This window comes from Aphis gossypii, chromosome 2 (assembly GCF_020184175.1).
Source record: "Aphis gossypii isolate Hap1 chromosome 2, ASM2018417v2, whole genome shotgun sequence".
NCBI lineage: Eukaryota > Metazoa > Arthropoda > Insecta > Hemiptera > Aphididae > Aphis > Aphis gossypii.
Window position 1 is genome coordinate 54,007,449 of NC_065531.1, and position 15,531 is coordinate 54,022,979.

The window sequence follows — 15,531 nt, forward strand, 5'->3', positions numbered from 1 at the left end:
ATACTATTAATTTATAATGGGTCCCAAAAGTCCCGTATTATTTTATTGTACTCATTATCTCAATTATTTGTCGTATCTCCACGACAAATTAAAACATTTAAATACGGATTTTTTAAAACTAATTCATTATTTTATGCATAAAATAATTTCAATAAATTTATAATTAATAGAAACAACAAAACATAATTTCTAAATCAATTTAATTTTTGAACTTTTTGATGATATAACAGCACAATTTTACATAGTACGCCCACACTATGTCATAAATCGTAAATGTGTGCAACCTGGTTTCGATACTGAATATGCCATTCATCTATATTGGGTCGATTTTCAAGTTCACTAAAAAGTTTTCACTTATTCAATAAGGAAAAATCGCTATAAACAGCAATTCGATTTTCAGACACTAGAAAAACTAACAATAGAGTTTAAAAAGTATAGGAATTTAATACCGTCTCTAGCTTGTTCAACAATTGCTTCACCGCTTATAATCTACCTAGACAGTGTCACCAGTCTCTATGTATAAGTATTGTAGATGGTAACCCAACCACCGGTGGGCAGACACATATTGTCATCAATTTGTGAGTCATTAAAAACAAATGCTGTTACAAGTATATTTTACAATACACCGTATTGAGTGGGTAAGTACCTAATCGAATTTGGCGTTAGTCCAAACAACAATGTGCCGAAAATACACTTCAAATATCACCAAAAATAAGTTGTCCTTTTTCGATGTAATGTTGATCCACAAGTAACCTATAGTTTTTAAATGTCCATATTGTCTGGTATTATAATTATATTTAATCAATTTACACGGAAGTTCTAATACGAACACGCACAAAAGCCAATAGCGCAAACCGTCACTAGCACCTTTGTACTCTCGTATTCGTTACATAACCACTTAACCACGATCTTATACTCTCAAAGCACACCTGCCGTATATAAGCAAGCTGACCAGACGCTATTCATATATTAATTGGTATGTTAAGTCGTCTTCGGTATGAAACTTTATTAGACTCATACGATTTCTCGTATATTTTAATGATCAATATTAACTAATAGTTATAAATTAACTTATAAGCTTAATCTAATTAGAGTATACTATAAAAGCATACACAGTTATATACCAACGACTGAACTGATATTGTGCTTGCTTATTTCACATGAGTTATGTGTATCAAATGTTTAGGTTTAAAATTAAGTGTAACCAACAGTATACTATTAATACTATAACTATTTTTGCAACGATTTGGACATATAAAATAATAATAAGAAGAAAATTGAATTAATTTTAAAAGGAATAGACAAACATAGAAGTATCAAATCAATATTCTTTATAAAGTATAAAAGCCTAAAATAAGAAACCATTTTATAAGGCGATTTAAAAATTATTTTGTTGATTAAAATTATAATTAACTGTATATTGTTTTCATCAGATTCTAAAATCAAACAAACGCTGCACTGTATTATAACAACGTATAAATGATGAATATCATATAACCAATATAGACTACAAAATAATACAAAATAATACTACTAATATACACTCATTACTGTAAATAAAATTAATTTAGAGGAAAAATCATAAGTATGTAAAATATATAATTAATTTACTTAGGTACTAAAAGATTTAATGGTATCCATTTTATTTAGTACCTATCGAATATCTATGATGCAATTTCGATATCAGTTTTTTTATTATATTATAAAAAATGAATGTAAAGTAACGTTAAACCCTGGGTCACAATATCCGTTTCTAATTATGTGTATGCAGTTGCTGGATTGTCTATTTTGGGTGTGCCGTCAACCGTTTTGCATCGCACATTGGCACAAGTAGTCTAATGGGAATCATAAACCACTCTAGTAAACTTATTTCGAACAAATCATCAACATTAACAATCGATTTTATTATTTTTCAACTAAAATAAATAATGGTGTTTGTTAAGCTACAGTATTAACATACCGACAAATAGATCAAATACTATAATATTACAACATTATTTAAGTTTAAGCAACATATTCTTAATCAAAAACGTAATTAATAGAACAATTGCATAAGTTAACTTAAAATGTTTTATGTAATATTCATTATAAACAAAATATATTTTCATTTCAATTATTTACAATAGATATTTGTTATTCATTATCTTACCTAAATGTTTAAATTTCACACAGGTAACCTACCTTACTTACACGTGTATCAATATTATAATTAATTATTTAATTATGAATAAAAAAAAACATTAACACACAAATGTAGGCATACACTAGATATACTAATTCCTATACACAAAAATTGTTAAAATAAAATGATAATCCATATAATATTTCAATGTGTAGCAAACCTTGTATTATTATCACACGTTCGGGTCAACACACTCGTCATTACCAAGAATCAGATTGTTAACCGGTTTTGTGCATGCAAAGGAAATACAAAAAAACAAGAGTGTTTTTCTTGAATGGATAATATCAATCCAATAGTAGATGGTGGTTAAAGATTGCGAATACACTATTTTAATAATTTGTCTTATAGTTGAATTTAACAAATTAAGCAAGAAACGTTAGATAATTACATTATATTATATTAGTAAGGAAAAATCTTTAAAAATAATAAACGTAGACATAAATAAAGTTAGATACATATGAAAAAATTGTACTGTCCTTCCACAAAATTATAATTTCAACAAAACCCTGAAATCTGTAACAACTAGTTTAGTCATTAGAATAATATATAATGTAGTAAAAGTCCAGTTACACACAACAATAATCGACAAGCGTGAAAGAATGATTCATATACATAACTAGAAAATATATTGTAATAAAATCAAAATTACGTGCTTATATGCAATTTGTAATGAAATGCAAATCTAGTACATTAGCGTAAGTAAAATAATTCAAAGCCATATTTTAAATTTGATTTATATATTATTACATTTTAATTTATTTATGAGTAACAATTTGAAATATAAAACATTTTTTTTAAATATCATTAATGCGCATTATAATTTTATTTAAATATTTTCACAAAATATAATTCAATTGTTAGAGTCGTATAAAACTGCTAAAAACAAATGAAATACATTATATTACTATGAAAACTAACCAATAATTTTTTTATAATTATTACAAAAATAAAAAACAGTAGGTAATCAACCTGTTTACTAATATTTTATATATTATTATATAATATGTCTATTGATATTGTAATTTGTAGGTTAGGTTTCCCTGTAACTAATTGGACCATGAAAATCAAAAATTCATGTCATAATCTTGGGAAAAAATACTTCAAATATTTGATTTTCTTTTGGAATATTATTTTATTATATTAAAAATTATTTTAAAACCAAATTAGGCGTACGAAATATTCTTATAAGTGATAGTATTCAGTTGACCCGAAGAATTTAAGGTCGTTGGCTCTATAAAATTATATATGATACATATAATAAATTTCACCAGTAGAAGCGCCATTATACGGGCGTGGGTATATGGCTATAAGTATAAGACAGTAATTGGTGACAATTGGCAGAACCACTATCAAGCAATGTGTGTTTTTGCTATATAATCTCGCATACGGTGTAATTAAAATTCTCAGTTTCAAGTACTCAAATATTAAGCATTAAAATCTTCTTCATGACCTACACATAATGTAATAATAAGTCCACTACTATTTAATTACTAATTTCGGATAAATTAATATTCCCATTTCTAATAGTATAGTGTACAATACTATAATACTTAAAAAACTAATATTAGGTGTTCAAAACATATTATTCTCATTTAATTATTAAACGTTTACTGTTTGGCACTTGAATTTAAATTCCTCGCCTTAAGGCCCAACACATTGAAATACTGGCTTCGTGACCCATATAAAGTCTTCTCAATATTGGCTTTCACCTAAACCTTAATGTAATAAGTATACAACCATATGTATCTTATTACATGTTCTATAATTTTGATAGGAAAATTTATTTTGAAAATCCAAAATGAAATGAAATTTAATTTATACTTCACGAGAAATAATTAAACTCTTTCAGGTGTACAATATTCTTTAATTTTTCTTTAATATAATACATTTTAATTATAGTCAACAATGCTATAGTAGTTTCTTATTCAAAATCTTAATGCAATTTCAATAGAAATTACAAGGATTAGCCTTAAATAATAAAATCATTCAAGTTAATAAAATTACTTTATATAAATAGTTGTTGTATACCTACCTAGTTTAAAAAACGTTAAAAATCAAAGTCGGAACGGAACCAATACTATATTAGGTTACCAATATTAAAAGTAATAACAGTACAAAATTCTTTGAAAAGGCATAAGTACCTACCTAATACCTATAAATAACATAATATTTTGCCAATTTTATTCAAACATTGTTTATTATGAAGGCACTCATATTATACGGTTGACAAGTCTCCAACTTGAAACCCATTATTCAATGATACAGTATTTCATAATAAGTTGAAGTATGAATAGAAGTCCGTTACCTATTGTCGTTAGTTTAATACAGTTTGTTATGCAGAGAGATGAACGTATTTCTCCTCTACAATATAGGTTTTATGACAAAGGAATATACTCTAGGTATATAGTCCTATACTTCCCCGGATGATTTTAGACCTCCTGGGGGCAATTAGTTATTAACCGAGTATGTAGATAGGTAATTGAAATTTGTTAACCTGAATACTCAGAATTTATTTTATAACAACGGCGTTAATCCGTTATATTAATCATCAATAATGTTAAACACTCATTCAACTGGAGATATATCAATTCACTAGTTGAGACCTACTGGACATAAAACCTGAAAGCAGCAAAGGAGCATATTATGATAAATGCTAAAATGGAGCAAAGAAACGGGTGTATACTGTACACAAATAATAGAAATCTATGCAATACACAGAAATCAATTAGTATAATACAATTTTTACAAAATTAACAGATGTGAAAATCTAAAACAATCAATCAACTTTAATATCAAATACCAAAATTAAAAATAATAATAATAATATAAACAAATAATAAAACACCATCATAAACCGTTTTACTAACATATTTTTTACTGCTAAAATAAATATCTTTTAAACGTTAATGACATCTTTAAAATACTTTTACTATTAAAATATTTAAGAATACAAATAATGCTTGCTAACTATGGCGGTAAAAACGATGGCAAAATAATGAAACATTTTCTTTAAAAATTTAAATAGGTACAATATAAACATTATCAAAAAAATTCCAAAAGGTAGCTGATGAATGATACTCATCTACTACTTAAACCATTTGTAGTTAAAAATAACGACCAAAACTCTATTTTAGCGTGTGAAACGAGTTTTTTATGCCTCAATTATAGTTATTCGACACGGTTAGTTGGTAGTTTCGATTATAATACATAAATACTTGTATGACTCATTACGTAGAGCTGTTATTTTCAAATTGTCAAACTAAAACAAAGAGCTTCGAACCAACATTTTATCAATTAGGAATAATAAGAGTCAGATAAGTCAATTTTATTTTAATTCGCAAAACAAAAGATACTCATAATTAGTCAAAAGACCTATGTATATTGAGTCGTTATGTCAAGAGTTTGGTCTTATTTATACACTCAAGCTAGATTAGGTTAGGTTTTAAGATTTAGGAGAAGTAGATATATTTTAAAATTTGTAGTTCATATATTAATATACAATAATTTATTAATAAATTTACCATTATTATAACGCCACGATCACAATGTTAGCATATCAAAAATAATCTACCTAATTAAAAAACTATTAGTCTATAACTATGAATTAGGTGATAGAAAAACAACTGCGTCAATTTGAAATAATATGTGTAAAAAAATTGTAAGAAAGTGTAAAAAAAATACACGCCCTACAAGGCGGATTACAGAAAAATTGGAATTTTTAAATTACGAGTGTATCAATTTTATCCTACATGATAGTAAATATATACTACACTTAGGTTTATTTTTTATAAATGGTACTTATATGTACTTGAAAATTTTACTCTAGACTGGAAGTAATTTCCACACAACAATAAAAGCAAAACGTTCATACTATATGCTTTAAAACGACGAATGTAACTGACATAATAGATTAAAAAATCGAACCTCTACGCTAGGTACATGTCTACATAACGACATTATCTTTTATTTATCAATCCATTATTTAATATTAACAATACGTTTTTAATATTCAATAAAAACATTTAATTCTATAACATATTATTACTGAAACTTAAAGAGTAAAATCTCGAAATAGCTTTCGAATAAATATATACATGAACAATAAAAATAGTAAAAAAACTCACATTTAAAACGGTTGTTGAAAACTGTTCTGACATAATCACAAGTCTTACAGCTGTTTTACATGTTATAAATGGTAATGAATGTCTAAACATTTTAAGAGTTACATGCTCAATTGCAACTACTTGTAATATAGTCTTTGTTTCCTCCCCTCACCACACTGATGTCAAGGACGATCATGTGACTGCATACCTGAGACGTGACGTAAATGATAACACAACCAGGTAGGTAAACCACAACTACCATCCCTAGAAATTATTATTATGTTTTATTTATGTTTTTATGTGTAAAATCACACATCTTCATGATAAAAGCATTTAGGTAATATTTTATAATACCTACTGGTACGTAAATAAAATACGACTAAAAATATTGATGAATATTATTATCGCCAATAAGTAATTAAGATTGTATATTACACGTTTCTAGTATAAAATTGTTTTCATCGTTATGAAACCATATTATGTATTTTATGACCGGATGGATGCGTTTTTTTTTTTGTCATAGGGGAAGGGGAAGATTGTTGGATCTATGAAATAACGCAAACATTTGGGAGATGACGATAAATGAAATATCACTATGTATTATATTGGTCAGCAACAAACCGGTTGTATTAGACACATCAACATCAGATGAGTCACTATTATATTTTGTCCTATTCGATATTATTATTGTTTACTTCTAAATAAATGCTTTACTTCAAGTCATAAGTTTATAACGTATTTTTATTTAAATTCAATTTTACAATAATGATATATTATTTACACAATTATATTATGACTATGATTTGTTTGTGATACAAGTACCGTGTAATTATTAGTCATTGTTGAATTATTAATATTATCATAATTAAAAGTGTCAATTATTTTCCTAGTATCTAAAACAGTTCTGAACCAAAATACGATTCAGAAAGTACATTATTTATCTACATTTATCTACATTCAACATCTTAAATAATCCACAAAATAATATTTTTGAATTAAAACAATATAACTTAAAGTTATTCTTCGTTTAAATATATATATAAAAAAATAGATGGTTTTTGATTTTAGTATGAAATATGGAGAACTTTGACTTAAATTTTTAAAGTTTTTGACAGAACAAAAACATTATAATCGACATTTATAGAAAAAAACTCAAAGGCTATATATATAATATACATATATAATAGCATAAAATGAGTAAAACATTTTTTAAATGTTAAAATATACAAATTGTATAGAAAATACTGATATCAATATCAAGTGAAAATATCACGAATCTAAACTTTTTCCTTATTGAGTTACACTAAAAAAAAAATAGGAAAAATAATGAAAAATATTTCGACTATTTTTAAGCTATTTATAGGGCTAAGAAATTTTCAATTTTCTTTTTATGACTATAAAAAATTATTCCAAGGATCAAAATTCTTGAAAATTTAGTACAAGATCCAACAAAAATTATTTTTAAATATGTATAGAAATATTAAAAATATATACATAAGCATATTTTTTTATATGCATTTCACGTTAGAATTTTGATGAAATTCGATAAAATCGCAGACAAATTACTAATTACTTATTAATTAGAAATTCATAAAAACTTTCTTTTTTTTAATCTAAGTTTTAAAAATTTAATACAAGATTTTTCATAAATATATGAAATATAGTTTCATTATATTTGGTTATAATATAAGGTAATAGGCCCGTATCTGCAGAGCCCTGAGCATCTTTCTTTCTATACAATGAAAATCTATCTGTGAATTCAAATTTAACACAGCTATAATACTAAAATAGTTATCCACTTGGCACTCAATGTACATAAAAGCTGAACCCATTTACATATCTTGTTTAAAATTGAAATTATAGTAATTCACGCTTTTATGATTGACTTTATCAAAAACTTTTTTATTTTTGTTTAACCTAATTGTTTTTAAAAATACTGGAAATTTTAAGCACCGAAATTAAGAACATATAATAATTAAGATCTTGGTTTCCTAAAAGTAAAGCAGAAAACTGATGCTTATTCTCATTTGCCTCTTATAAGTAAATATACATAATGCTAAAAAGTTTCAAGTCTACGACTTTTATATTTTATTTTATTAAATTACAACAAAATGGATAAAATCTTTAAAGGAAATCCCTTTTTATTTCGATTAAATATATATCGTTAAAATTTTAACTACAACTATGATAAAAAAAAAACCTTAACTGTATACATGTGTATTTTATAGTTTTGTTTTTTTTTTACTGTAGTAAGATAAATTTATGAGGAACCATAATTTTATTTTAAAGCTTTTTAACTAAAAATAAAAAATATTGACAACATAACTGAAAAAAAGGAAACAATTCTAAATGTCTATTAATAGGTAACTACAAAAAAGCCATCATAGTAAAACAACTATACATCATATTAAGAATATTTTGTGAAAAAATCTAGTCTTTACAATTATTTTTAAACTACAACAAAATAACAAAATTTATTTTATTGAAAACTAGTGGTGTTTTGAGAATTACATACCTGTTTGTTTTCTCGCTTTTTTTGTTATTTTATTTCAATTATTGAGAAAAATACTGAGAATTCCCTACTTTTAATCCTCTAAAGTACTAACTAAATCAAATTTTCTACCAAAACCACTCAATGTTGATGATGAAGGTACTATTTATTCACGAGAAAAACACATAATATTGTAAAATGTATACATCATCCCGCTTAAAATCTAAACATCTGTATACATGACAAATTTTAGCCAAACTGACATACAAAGTAAGGTTAGAGAAAAATATTAACTATCCAAAATCAGTTTTATTTGGGTGTAATACTGTAATGGGTATCATAAGTTATTCACGTTTACCTAACACAATACTATAATTTATATGAATAATTTTTATGATAATGATCAGTTGCCTACATAGCACTTAATAAAATTACGCCTTCCCCCAATTTATACGATAATATTATTTCCGATTCAAAACACGTGCTATAAAGGAAACGATTATTATTGATATGTTTATAGTACATGCAGACCAGTCGGTATAATAATGGTCAATATAGTCACGAATACAAACTACAGACATAGGTACGAAACATTACAGTTAGAAGCCAATACCCGGATTATCTAAACTATGTATGCACCTTTAAGGTTTTATTTTAACCACCATTATGCAATATGACACTTAAAAATATCCTTCAAAAACAAATATGTAATAAAATAGGTAATGAATGTATATGTATAACTTCTATAGTTTTTATTGTTGCAAAAAATAATACGGATACATACAAATATGTATACTGTTTATACAAATCAAAATTTTAAATTTAACATTTTTATTTTATTAAAAAAGGTCTTATTACTGAATTATTCAACCACAAATTGAAATAATTAAAATTGTTTAAGTACAGCAAACATTCTGAATTTAAAATTTCAAGACTATACCTAACTGAAAAAAATTTAATGTATCAAACAATACTTAAAATTAACAAAAAACAAATAGCGAAATAAAAAAATATACAAATGAATATATAGGTACGATTATGTAGGCTGTTTGAGGAAAAATTCTTTGAGCGGAATTCGTTAATAATCAAATTGCATTGATATTAATATCATTGTTTCAAAATTTACAAGAAAATTTGAAATTGAAACCAATTTTTAGTTATTATGAAATTATTAAAATGTTCTATTTAATCAACTTTCAAATATATTGAATGCACCACTAATTTATTTATAGTTTTAGAATAGTAATTTTCTTTGTATATAAGAATCTAATTTTGACAGAACATATTTCGCAGGGTACTCCTCATCACCATTTGAATATAAGTTAATTAAGTTTAGTTATATATATTTATATTAATACTTAAGTTGAATTAAAAAGTCTTCACAATTTTTGCACAATAACTAATAAGCTTAAATTATACTATAAAATTAGGTTTAACATGAAAACTATAGAAAAAGTCACCCATTGACAACGTATTCTTGGATTGTGTTCATAGAATTAAGTAAGTGAAGTAGGTCGATTTATTTTGCTTTTCAGTATATTAGATGGGTTACCAGATAACCATATTGTTAGAGTTTTTGATAAAATGTTTAGGTAATCGAGAAGTGAGTAGAAATAATGTGTATAAGATTTGTTAGCGATGTTTATTTAAAATCAGTACTATAGTAGTACGGTGTTCAGTTTTAGGTCTTTTTAGGATTTTAGGATTTTATCAGATTTATAGAAAGATGCTTTAATTACTCGTATTAAATAAAAGGCTCTTTCTTTTACGATTTATTTTTGTTTATGTTCATCACGTTTTGAAACAAAAAAAATTCCAATCCTCTAATTTATGAGTGGTTTGGTAGCAATAAGTTGTGACGAAAAATGTATTAGTATTTTTTTTAAGATAACGTTAAACTTGTATGTTTTTATCTTTATGTAACTCAGGCCTAACCTCTAACACAGCACATTTTACATTCAGAATAATCCGTTTTAACACGGTCATTTTTAACGATACTTAATTGACTATTAATACTATAACTTAAAAGTAAAAATATTATCCATGGAGTATGGCCCAGGGCCCACAAAATCTATTTTTGATATTTTTATTTTAAAGCAAGTTATAAGCGAAAAATTTCACAAGTTGCAGTTTTTAAATGCTCATAAGTCATAACATACTTCAAAACTAAAATAACAAAAAATCAAATATTGTTCCTAGGACAATATTATATGACCTATAAATTTGAACCTTATAATATTACACTAATATTTGTATACGAAATCAAGACAAGAACGGATATAAATGTCCTCTTAATAATAAGAAAAAATCAGCGAATAAACCGAGTATACCTACACAGTATACACAACACCAGCCTTCTATAAAATCGACTGTTTTTTTTTTTTTGTATAATTCAGAGATGAACTACCATAGATAGTTGACTTTTTCACTGAATATTTAGATTGATTTCAAGCTAATAAATACAATTATATCACAATCATGCATTCACACCATTCTAATTTACGTAAATAAAAATTAAAAATTAATAACAATAATACATTACATAATATTATAATATTTTTTATAATATAATATAATATGTAATGTTTTTAACAAAAATCATTTCAATACATCGTACAGTGATAGAATAATATACTCAATATATATTATATAAATAAATTATAAAATAGAAGCTAACCTACCATCTCGGCTCAGAATCATTTTTATGCAATGATTATTCAAATTCAGCACTTACATTACAGTGACCTACTCAATTATTAATACACTCAAACCCACTATAATGCGCAGATGGACTTCCAGTATTTTTAGATACTGTCATTCCAAGTGCAGTGAATGATTTCTGAAACTTAAATTTAAGTATTTTTTTTAAATAAAATAAATAATAATAATTGAATGCAAAATGAAACTTTTAAAAACTATATTCCGATATATTTATTAATTTACTATAATTTTTCGATATTTATTCAACATTTCTTCGTAGCACAATAACCTATAATAATAATAACTTACCACTATTAATGTGTATTATGTGAACTTTTAATTAAGTAATTTAATTCATGAATTTTCTATATTTGTAATGCTGTATTAAGTTTTCTGTTTTCATATACATAACGGAATTATAATATAATTATAAAATAATACATTTGTTAATTTATCTATAATAAGTAAGTATAGTTTATGAAGAGGAGTTGTATACATTTTTATTTGAGTTATGTTAAATGATAATCTTTAATCTAAAAAACTACATTATAAATCAAGTGTCTCCAAACTTTTTTATTCAAGGACCACAAAAAATATCAAATGCTCTTAGCGGGCCAAAAGTGTATTAGGTAACACATATAATTTTAAATTTTAGGAATCTACTCGTATATTTACCATCCTATTAAGGGGGCCACGGGCCGGTTAAAATTTGTTCGCGGGCCGTAGTATGAAGACTCCTGTTATAGGTAATTCATGTTATATAATTAATATTTATTTTATTTGTGTGAAATTAACATTTTAGATTCTAAGCTGAGCAATGAATGTATTGATTTACAACGATGTATGTTAATATTTTTTAGTTTTTTTTATCTATAAATATTGATTAAAAATTATTCGCTAAGTAGGTAGACTGCTTAAAATTTAATACAAAGATTCTCATATTATGTCAAGCGTATTATGTTGTCAATTTCTCAATTAAAAAATATCGATAATCTATAAGCATAATATTTTTTAATAAGCGTTTAAAATTAGAATTTCAATAAAATTCATATAATCGCGAAAATTAGCAAATTATTTTGTAATTAAATATGCGTAAAAGTTTTGTTTTTATACCCAAGACTTAAAAATGTAACACAAGATTTTTTTTAAGATTTTCAAATTATATTTATAAAAAAAAATTATACCAAAAGACAAAAAGCCAAAACAATGTTTTATGAGTATTTTAAATTTTCAATTTTACGACATTATCGATATTCACCTATAGAATATTTATTTTTTTTTTAGTTTTTAATCTAGTATAGGTATTTCAATAAAAAATAACAGTAGATACTTGCCATTTTTACAACATTTTTATCAATATATGATAAAATGTTCTACATATTTTAACTTTTTCTGGCCTATTTATAGGCATGAACAATTTTCAATTATTTTTATAAATTTCATAGCTTATTATTTTCTAGGTCAAATTCTAGAAAATATAATATAAGATCACACAAAAATTGTTCTTGATCAGTAAAAAACAAATTAAAATACAAAAGTACAATTTTTTTTATATCCGTGTGAAATTAGAATTTTGTCGAAATTCGTTTCGTTTTATAAACGAATTTTTCTATATCTAAATTTTAAATAAATTAACACAAGATTCCTTATAATAAGTAATGCTTGGCGAAACGATAAAATCTAAAAAATATATACATTAGTAATAATTGTTTTTATACATTTTAAGTTCAAATTTTGACGAAATTACTTAGTTAAACAATAAATAAATATATGTATATAAATTATTTTTTTATAAATTAAAAATATTGTTCATAGCAGGTAACTTAAAACTTTTACATATTTTACTATATTGTATTATTATGAATTTTATACTATACTCAATGACATTATTTCTTTATATAAGATATTATTATAATTTTATACTAGGAGCTTATTTTTACTATTTTACAGTATTAATAGAAAGATTTTATTACATTTTGAGTTATATTAGTCGATGTAATACAGTATAAATATATACTATTAAATTAATTAATTATTAATAATAAATGCAATATTTTCGAAAAAACATACCACCCAACCGTAATACTAAAAGTAAAATAATAATGACTGATATACCTAAAAAAAAATTTTACGAAATATACTAAGTGATCTAAGGTAACAGGCCCGTCTTGACTCAAAATCTTTCTTTCTATACAATGATATAATATCATTGATTCGAATTTAATACACCCACAATAGTACACAATAGTGACCCACTCGACACCTAATGTACAGCAGAACGATATCTACTTACCAACCTTTATTACACCTATTATTTTTATTATCATTTATAAATAGTAAATACACGCTATATAGTGGAAATGAAATGAGGTTTTATTATTCCATTATTAACAGAATTATTAATGAGTCAGAGTCTACACATTCGTAAAATTTATTCACTTTGATGAGGAACTACAATCGTAGTATCTTGTAGTAGTATGTACCTACTATAATATATATATATCATTTATCAAACTTTATGTACAAACACATACGATTTAAAAAAAAATATATTTAACTCTATCATTAACCGCTATAATGTACATAGCAAATTCTATGGTAATGAAAAATATTAATATGGTCATTTTAATTACTAAACAATATTACGTTTATAATTCTTATATATACTTATTATATAGTAATAAATATTAGAAGCATACTTGAGTAATTTTTAGTTAATAATTCACATATGTATTGTTTATTCAAATAAATAAACCTATATAATACCTTTTAGTCTATATTAAATCGAATTTTCACATGTTATAAAATTATAAAACAACCATAACATTATATCAAATAAGATATTATAATTTATAAGTATTACCTACACTGTCATGAATTGCTAATATTTTAAGAAATAGCTTGAACGCAGGTATATAATATAATATATGTATAATTTACTAATTCCATCAAGTGTACAATAACGTCAGGCCGCATACCAGTAAATGACAAACGCGTATTTGCATGATCTATTGTACAACACAATACTTCTCAAAGTATACAATACGATTGTGTATGCATTGTATTAGAGTGCTTTACAAAAATAAACGCTTATAAGAAAACAGTATTAAAACAAGTTAACAATGATACCACGATTCAAGTCTAGATATTTTGACAAAACAAAATAGTTTATGGTAGTTTTTATTATAGATTAATAGAATAATAAATAATAAACTACATACAAAATGGATGATAATTCTAATTATATCAAAATACAACCATATCAGGTTAAGAGGTCAATAATATCCTCTCACTATAAAGCTATGTTTACTAAAATGAAAGAGTAGACGCCAAGTGTCCATATGTGTTAGTGGGGGAATGAAGCTAAATCATCATATTACTATAAAGAAGAAGACTTTCTTCAACAGCGATTATTATTAGATTGAAACTTTTTATCTTTAAGAATGTTTGACAACACATATAGAATATTTGCTAGAAAGATCATGGATAATAATAAGTGTAGAAAATAGGCACAAAAGTGTAGAATAAAAATTACGGCAATAAAATTAGAACTGATCGGTTATCATACAACAAATAAGCAGTTGGGTACCTTGTCCTTGTGAAGATACACACAGAATTTAACACCAACAAATTATGTATAATTAAATATTTTACTTGAGTATTCGCATAAAAACATTTTTGTGCAGATTAAATATTATTAGCCGTTGTAATAAGTATAATATTTTTACGTGGTTTGAACTTCGAAAACAGATTTCTAATTTTAAAAATATCTTATAATACGACCCAAAACAGTAGAAATACCGAGTAAAGAGCGATGGCAGAGGCCCAGATGAATTATTAATATTATTATAAGAACTAATAATTATAATTATTTAATACTAATTTGCCTCATGACTTCGTCTAATAAAACCTAAATTGAGTCACTGATTCGCCACTTATATGAATGATTCAAATACATCAGATAGATTTGGTTCTTGCGGCTAGCAATAACCCTAACAAATTATATTATTTAAATAAGTTATACGGTCATTAAATAAAATAGATAGTCAGTAAAA